We start from the raw sequence: 9869 nt of genomic DNA on the forward strand, positions 1-9869 counted from the left end.
ACTTAAAAAGATGAGAGAGGCCTGTAATTTTCATCATAGGTATACCTCAACTATGAGAGACAAAATGAGAAAAAAATATCCAGAAAATCACATTGTCTGATTTTTAAAGAATTTATTTGCAAATTATGGTGGAAAATAAGTATTTGGTCAATAACAAAAGTTCATCTCAATACTTTGTTATATACCCTTTGTTGGCAATGACAGAGGTCAAACGTTTTCTGTAAGTCTTCCCAAGGTTTTCACACACTGTTGCTGGTATTTTGGCCCATTCCTCCATGCAGATCTCCTCTAGAGCAGTGATGTTTTGGGGCTGTCGCTGGGCAACACGGACTTTCAACTCCCTCCAAAGATTTTCTATGGGGTTGAGATCTGGAGACTGGCTCGGCCACTCCAGGACCTTGAAATGCTTCTTACGAAGCCACTCCTTCGTTGCCCGGGCGGTGTGTTTGAGATCATCGTCATGCGGAAAGACCCAGCCACGTTTCATCTTCAATGCCCTTGCTGATGGAAGGAGGTTTTCACTCAAAATCTCACAATACATGGCCCCATTCATTCTTTCCTTTACACGGATCAGTCGTCCTGGTCCCTTTGCAGAAAAACAGCCCCAAAGCATGATGTTTCCACCCCCATGCTTCACAGTAGGTATGGTGTTCTTTGGATGCAACTCAGCATTCTTTCTCCTCCAAACACGACAAGTTGAGTTTTTACCAAAAAGTTCTACAAGCCCGATTCCAAAAAAGTTGGGACAAAGCACAAATTGTAAATAAAAACGGAATGCAATGATGTGGAAGTTTCAAAATTCCATATTTTATTCAGAATAGAACATAGATGACATATCAAATGTTTAAACTGAGAAAATGTATAATTTAAAGAGAAAAATTAGGTGATTTTAAATTTCATGACAATAACACATCTCAAAAAAGTTGGGACAAGGCCATGTTTACCACTGTGAGACATCCCCTTTTCTCTTTACAACAGTCTGTAAACGTCTGGGGACTGAGGAGACAAGTTGCTCAAGTTTAGGGATAGGAATGTTAACCCATTCTTGTCTAATGTAAGATTCTAGTTGCTCAACTGTCTTAGGTCTTTTTTGTCATATCTTCCGTTTTATGATGCGCCAAATGTTTTCTATGGGTGAAAGATCTGGACTGCAGGCTGGCCAGTTCAGTACCCGGACCCTTCTTCTACGCAGCCATGATGCTGTAATTGATGCAGTATGTGGTTTGGCATTGTCACGTTGGAAAATGCAAGGTCTTCCCTGAAAGAGACGTCGTCTGGATGGGAGCATGTTGCTCTAGAACCTGGATATACCTTTCAGCATTGATGGTGTCTTTCCAGATGTGTAAGCTGCCCATGCCACACGCACTAATGCAACCCCATACCATCAGAGATGCAGGCTTCTGAACTGAGCGCTGATAACAACTCGGGTCGTCCTTCTCCTCTTTAGTCCGAATGACACGGCGTCCCTGATTTCCATAAAGAACTTCAAATTTTGATTCGTCTGACCACAGAAGAGTTTTCCACTTTGCCACAGTCCATTTTAAATGAGCCTTGGCCCAGAGAAGACGTCTGCACTTCTGGATCATGTTTAGATACGGCTTCTTCTTTGAACTATAGAGCTTTAGCTGGCAACGGCGGATGGCACGGTGAATTGTGTTCACAGATAATGTTCTCTGGAAATATTCCTGAGCCCATTTTGTGATTTCCAATACAGAAGCATGCCTGTATGTGATGCAGTGCCGTCTAAGGGCCCGAAGATCACGGGCACCCAGTATGGTTTTCCGGCCTTGACCCTTACGCACAGAGATTCTTCCAGATTCTCTGAATCTTTTGATGATATTATGCACTGTAGATGATGATATGTTCAAACTCTTTGCAATTTTACACTGTCGAACTCCTTTCTGATATTGTTCCACTATTTGTCGGCGCAGAATTAGGGGGATTGGTGATCCTCTTCCCATCTTTACTTCTGAGAGCCGCTGCCACTCCAAGATGCTCTTTTTATACCCAGTCATGTTAATGACCTATTGCCAATTGACCTAATGAGTTGCAATTTGGTCCTCCAGCTGTTCCTTTTTTGTACTTTTAACTTTTCCAGCCTCTTATTGCCCTTGTCCTAACTTTTTTGAGATGTGTTGCTGTCATGAAATTTCAAATGAGCCAGTATTTGGCATGAAATTTCAAAATGTCTCACTTTCGACATTTGATATGTTGTCTATGTTCTATTGTGAATACAATATCAGTTTTTGAGATATGTAAATTATCGCATTCTGTTTTTATTTACAATTTGTACTTTGTCCCAACTTTTTTGGAATCGGGGTTGTATTTTGGTTTCATCTGACCATATGACATTCTCCCAATCCTCTTCTGGCTCATCCAAATGCTCTCTAGCAAACTTCAGATGGGCCTGGACATGTACTGGCTTAAGCAGGGGGACACATCTGGCACTGCAGGATTTGAGTCCCTGGCGGCGTAGTGTGTTACTGATGGTAGCCTTTGTTACTTTGGTCCCAGCTCTCTGCACGTCATTCACTAGGTCCCCCCGTGTGGTTCTGGGATTTTTGCTCACCGTTCTTGTGATCATTTTGACCCCACGGGGTGAGATCTTGCATGGAGCCCCAGATCAAGGGAGATTATCAGTGGTCTTGTATGTCTTCCATTTTTTAATAATTGCTCCCACAGTTGATTTCTTCACACCAAGCTGCTTACCTATTGCAGATTCAGTCTTCCCAGCCTGGTGCAGGTCTACAATTTTGTTTCTGGTGTCCTTTGACAGCTCTTTGGTCTTGGCCATAGTGAAGTTTGGAGTATGACTGTTTGAGGTTGTGGACAGGTGTCTTTTATACTGATAACGAGTTCAAACAGGTGCCATTAATAGAGGTAACGAGTGGAGGACAGAGGAGCATCTTAAAGAAGAAGTTACAGGTCTGTGAGAGCCAGAAATCTTGCTTGTTTGTAGGCGACCAAATACTTATTTTACCAAGGAATTGACCAATTAATTCAGTAAAAATCCTACAATGTGATTTCCTGGATTCTTCCCCCCATTCTGTCTCTCATAGTTGAAGTGTACCTATGATGAAAATTACAGGCCTCTCTCATCTTTTTAAGTGGGAGAACTTGCACAATTGGTGGCTGACTAAATACTTTTTTGCCCCACTGTATTCTTGGCTGCAGGAGTGGAACCTAATGTGTTCTTCTGCTGTTGCATGTTGAGATGCTTTTCGGCTCACCACAGTTGTAAAGAGTGATTATATGAGTTACTATATACTGTACTTCCTGGCAAAAAAAAAAAAGCTTGAACCACCTCAAATCTGTCCATTTTCTGATCTCTGACCTCTCTTATCAACAAGGCATGTGTTTCCACCCACAGAACTGTCACTCCCTCACTCACTTACTCAATGTTTTTTGTACCATTCTGTGTACAGTGACTGTTGTGTGTGAAAAGCCCAGGAGATCAGCAGTTTCTGAAACACTCAAACCAGTCCATCTGGCTCAAACCAGCACCCATGCTACAGTGAAAGAAAGTCACACTTTTCACAATTTTTCCCATTCTGACATTTGAACATTGTGAGCATTAACTGAAACTCTTGATTTGTATCTGCATGATTTGATGCATTGTGCTGCTGTCAAGGGATTGGCTGATTAGAGAACTGCATAAAATAGCTGATGGATTGGTTCGAGCTGCCAGGAAGGATATCGCAACTCATAGCAACTCTTTACAACCGTGGTGAGCAGAAAAGCATCTCAGCATGGAACAGCAGATCATAATATTGAGTTCCACTCCTGCAGCCAAGAACAAGAATCTTAGAATCAAGAACAAGTTCCGATTAATGTGGCCGGGGAGTGTATACTGTATTGAAAAGATTGAGAGAGAAAAGAGAGAGAGAGAGAGAGAGAGAGAGAGACAGTTTCTGGATGAAATAGATATTTACAGTGGTGCTTGAAAGTTTGTGAAACCTTTAAAATTTTCTATATTTCTGCATAAATATGACCTAAAACATCATCGGATTTTCACACAAGTCCTAAAAGTAGATAAAGAGAATCCAGTTAAACAAATGAGATAAAAATATTATACTTGGTCATTTATTTATTGAGGAAAATGATCCAATATTACATATCTGTGAGTGGCAAAAGTATGTGAACCTTTGCGTTCAGTATCTGGTGTGACCCGCTTGTGCAGCAACAACTGCAACTAAACATTTGTGGTAACTGTTGATCAGTCCTGCACACCGGCTTGGAGGAATTTTAGCCTGTTCCTCCATACAGAACAGCTTCAACTCTGGGATGTTGGTGGGTTTCCTCACATGAACTGCTCACTTCAGGTCCTTCCACAACATTTCGATTGGATTAAGGTCAGGACTTTGACTTGGCCATTCCAAAACATTAACTTTATTCTTCTTTAACCATTCTTTGGTAGAACGACTTGTATGCTTAGGGTTGCTGTCTTGCTGCATGATCCACTTTCTCTTGAGATTTAGTTCATGGACAGATGTCCTGATATTTTCCTTTAGAATTTGCTGGTATAATTCAGAATTCCTTGTTCCAACAATGATGGCAAACCATCCTGGCCCAGATGCAGCAAAACAGGCCCAAACCATGATACTACCACCACCATGTTTCACAGAAGGGATAAAGTTCTTATGTTGGAATGCAGTGCTTTCCTTTCTCCAAACATAACGCTTCTCATTGAAACCAAAAAGTTCTATTTTGATCTCATTTGTCCACAAAACATTTTCCAATAGCCTTCTGGCTTGTCCACATGATCTTTAGCAAACTGCAGATGAGCAGCAATGTTCTTTTTGGAGAGCAGTGGCTTTCTCCTTGCAACCCTGCCATGCACACCATTGTTGTTCAGTGTTCTCCTGATGGTGGACTCATGAACATTGGCTAATGTTAATGTGAGAGAGGTCTTCAGTTGCTTAGAAGTTACCCTGGGGTCCTTTGTGACCTTGCCGACTATTACACACCTTGCTCATGGAGTGATCTTTGTTGGTCGACCACTCCTGGGGAGGGTAACAATGGTCTTGAATTTCCTCCATTTGTACACAATCTGTCTGACTGTGGATTGGTGGAGTCCAAACTCTTTAGAGATAGTTTTGTAACCTTTTCCAGCCTGATGAGCATCAACAACGCTTTTTCTGAGGTCCTCAGAAATCTCCTTTGTTCGTGTCATGATACACTTCCACAAACATGTGTTGTGAAGATCAGACTTTAATAGATCCCTGTTCTTTAAATAAAACAGGGTGCCCACTCACACCTGATTGTCATCCCATTGATTGAAAACACCTGACTTTAATTTCACCTTCAAATTAACTGCTAATCCTAGAGGTTCACATACTTTTGCCACTCACAGATATGTAATATTGGATCATTTTCCTTAATAAATAAGTGACCAAGTATAATATATTTGTCTCATTTGTTTAACTGGGTTCTCTTTATCTACTTTTAGGACTTGTGTGAAAATATGATGATGTTTTAGGTCATATTTATGCAGAAATATAGGAAATTCTAAAGGGTTCACAAACTTTCAAGCACCACTGTATATTTATTATTAAATACACCATTGTGTATTTGTGTTCATTTTTCCTGTAGATGATTCACTCAGGTGTGTTCATGATGAATTATCCATCCATGCAGTTTATGACCAGGCACCATAAAGCCGTTTGTCCGTTTATGAGCTTCAAGAAGGTGCCTAAATTTGTGCATGTTTCATCCTTGATGGAGGATGAGCCATGAGACAGAAAACGAGGTCAAACACAAAATTGAAATGGAAACACATTTTTGTATTTAAGTCACATGAATGGCATGAAGAGCAACAGGAAATGCTACCTTGATGAAAAAAGGGTGCTCTATCCCCCTTTTTCCATCAACAGGGAACAGGTTTTGAACCATTCTGAGCAAAAATAAATTGGTTGAGAACCTGAAAAGTTGGCTTCCAAAATACTGGAGCCAAAATAATGCTGGTTTTTAGCGTGAGCTGTGATAACATCAGTGGGCGTGTCATTCATTTAGAAAGGAAGCAGACTGCAGCAACGGAGAACGCAATGGAAAAGGATACATCTTTCGAAAAAATGGAAAACAAATATCTGCAAAAACAGAACAAAAGGCTGTTGGGAATCAATGCGCTCCATGACCAACCTGTTTTTTTCTTTCTCTTGAAGGTCATAAGAAAAAAAAAGCAGCTCGTTGCAGCAGGTTACAGAGAAAGCGCAAAGCATAAAAACACATCAATCATGAAGCTTTCTTTTCCGGCTTCACCTCAGCGTTGACACTGGAGACTCCTTCCATCAAATGTGAAATAAACGTCTCCTCACACACAGAGAATTTCACCATATCGTCCGTTACACGTAACGTGTCTACCATGCAAGTCTCCGCCATCTTGTGACTCCTGTTTACTTCCATTGTGTGTTACGCAACGCCCTCCGTTCACGATGCATAAAAGGCTGGTGCTGCTATAACGCAAGTGAGAACAAGAACAAACTTGTTTTATGACATGGTGTTTTCTTAAATAAAAAAGAGTAATCATTGTCAAATTGCTGTGGTTGAACAAGAATAAACACTGAAAAGCACGTGTCGTTATCGGAAAACAATCAGCTTCCCCGGTGGTAACAGGAACGCTGCAGCTCACCATGCCCTCACTGATTATATCGCTATAAAAGCAGAACCCATTGTGTTTTATTCCTTACATACGCAGAAATCAGTGCAGGTGTATTTTGTTATTGAAGCAGATGTCAGTTTTGGACTTCTGCCGTTAGTTTGATTACATTTACGTCTTGTTTATGATGCACAATTGATCAAAAATAATTGCATCCACTTCTCATAATCATTATATAATAATAAGAATAAAAGCGGAATCAGATGTTTGGAAAGTACCAAGAAAATGGATAGAAAAGCCTCTCTCATGCAGTCTCTCTTGGTTATCGGGGGTAGCATTTGCTTGGCCAGCGTGAGAACACTTGCGTGGGAGGTGCAGTGGGGCGTGAGAATTGATTGGCTGGCGCGTGGGAGGTGTTGGTGTTACTGCACTCCCTTTTTTTTTTTCAGGTACGTGTTAGAACCTCCTGTTGCACGTTTTCGGTCTCCGGGAACAGGCCATGTTCAGAAAACTTGCCTCTCAGTGGGCTAACAGGTCACAACACTGATGCTAGAGTGTCACAAATGCGTCACTGACACTGACATCCTTGATGTTTTGGAGTAAAGCTGGTTTCCAGGGTATGGCAGCTGGATCCGGGTTTCATTTCGCTGATTTTGTTCCATGCGACGATGCTGTTGGTTTGAGGGCGATCTCGCCGGTGTTTTCCATCTGAGCGGACATGAATAGCCAGTGAATAATGACTTACGGGTCGTTTAGCTTAGTGTCAGCTTAGCTAATCGTGATAAGATAGGAATGATCGCATGCATGACAATTTTCCCTTTGGGTGGTAATTTCTTTGCGTCCTCCAGCTCAAGCGTGCACAGTGGTGTCTCGAAGCTACAGGTGCTGCTGTGTAGTAAACATGAAATCAAAAAATTGTTTGGAGTAACAAAAACACGTACACAGGCAGTGAAAAAGACGAGAGGCAAAGATTGTTGGGTGTAAAGAGCTCAAAAGGACAGGAGATTTACAGCTTGGAAGATAAGATTTTGATTTTTGGAAGTACAGCAAATGAGTACTTCCTATCCAGTGGTGCTTGAAAGTTTGTGAACCCTTTCGAATTTTCTATATTTCTGCATAAATATGACCCAAAACATCATCAGATTTTCACAAAAGTCCTAAAAGTAGATAAGGAGAACCCAGTTAAACAAATGAGAAAAAAATATGATCTTTGGTCATTTATTTATTGAGGAAAATGATCCAATATTACATATCTGTGAGTGGCAAAAGTATGTGAACCTCTAGGATTATCAGTTAAATTAAAGGTGAAATTAGAGTCATGTGTTTTCAATCAATGGGATGACAGTCAGTTGTGAGTGGGCACCCTGTTTTATTTAAAGAACAGGGATCTATCAAAGTCTGATCTTCACAACACATGTTTGTGGAAGTGTATCATGGCACGAACAAAGGAGATTTCTGAGGACCTCAGAAAAAGCGTTGTTGATGCTCATCAGGCTGGAAAAGATGACAAAACCATCTCTAAAGAGTTTGGACTCCACCAATCCACAGTCAGACTGATTGTGTACAAATGGAGGAAATTCAAGACCATTGTTACCCTCCCCAGGAGTGGTCAACCAACAAAGATCACTCCAAGAGCAAGGCGTGTAATAGTCGGCGAGGTCACAAAGGACCCCAGGGTAACTTCTAAGCAACTGAAGGCCTCTCTCACATTGGCTAATGTTAATGTTCATGAGTCCACCATCAGGAGACCACTGAACAACAATGGTGTGCATGGCAGGGTTGCAAGGAGAAAGCCAGAAGGCTATTGGAAAAAATTTTTGTGGACGGACTAGACCAAAATAAAACTTTTTGGTTTAAATGTGAAGCATTATGTTTGGAGAAAGGAAAACACTGCATTCTAGCATAAGAACCTTATCCCATCTGTGAAACATGGTGGTGGTAGTATTATGGTGTGGGCCTGTTTTGCTGCATCTGGGCCAGGATGGCTTGCCGTCATTAATGGAACAATGAATTCTGAATTATACCAGTGAATTCTAAAGGAAAATGTCAGGACATCTGTCCATTAACTGAATCTCAAGAGAAGGTGGGTCATGCAGCAAGACAACGACCCTAAGCACACAAGTCGTTCTACCAAAGAAGGGTTAAAGAAGAATAAAGTTAAAGTTTTGGAATGACCTAGTCAAAGTCCTGACCTTAATCCAACCGAAATGCTGTGGAAGGACCTGAAGCGAGCAGTTCATGTGAGGAAACCCACCAACATCCCAGAGTTAAAGCTGTTCTGTACGGAGAAACAGGCTAAAATTCCTCTAAGCCGGTGTGCAGGACTGATCAACAGTTACCGCAAATGTTTAGTTGCAGTTATTGCTGCACAAGGGGGTCACACCAGATACTGAAAGCAAAGGTTCACATACTTTTGCCAATCACAGATATGTAATATTGGATCATTTTCCTCAATAAATAAATGACCAAGTGTAATATTTTTGTCTCATTTATTTAACTGGGTTCTCTTTATCTACTTTTAGGGCTTGTGTGAAAATCTGATGATGTTTTCAGTCATATTTATGCAGAAATATAGAAAATTCTAAAGGGTTCACAAATTTTCAAGCACCACTGTATCTGTGGTTTTTCTCTGAAATTTATTACTTTAATCTCAGAAATTCAGAGGTTTTTTTTTCTTCTTCTTGGCATTATTCCTCCTCCCCCAGCTCTGCATTTTTTTCTTTTTTCTTTACTTACAATGGCCTGAACACACCTTCATATCAAAAAGAAAATTCTAAAGGGTTCACAAACTTTCAAGCACCACTGTAAACTCTTGCAGGTGAATGTCCCTGGGCTTGAAGATACCTTGTGTGGGATTTTTTGCTCTGAATTTTTTACTTGCAATCGGAATGTAACCGAATACGAATAAATTATTCAGAATGAGCGGATATTGTGTTCTCAACAGATAGGAGACGCGCTTGCCAGAAAGTTTCTCATACAGTTCATCAGAGCTGGGATCACATGAGACACACACACACACACGCACGCACAAAATAGTTACGTGAGTGGGAAGTTTCTATATTCATGTGGGCGAGCAGTCAGATATGAAGCCCACGGGTGTGCGTGAGCTTGCCAGAAAGATTTACCGAGCATCTGGTTGAGACTCGTGGTATACATCCGCCCTGGGCGGATTTTAATATCATCAAGATAAGTCAGAGATGAAGCTTGCATGACAGGTTCCATTAATTCATTTTAATTCACCTGAAATGTCTCCACATTTACAGCATTCATTCGT

Source organism: Neoarius graeffei, chromosome 20 (assembly GCF_027579695.1).
Source record: "Neoarius graeffei isolate fNeoGra1 chromosome 20, fNeoGra1.pri, whole genome shotgun sequence".
Classification (NCBI taxonomy): Eukaryota; Metazoa; Chordata; class Actinopteri; order Siluriformes; family Ariidae; genus Neoarius; species Neoarius graeffei.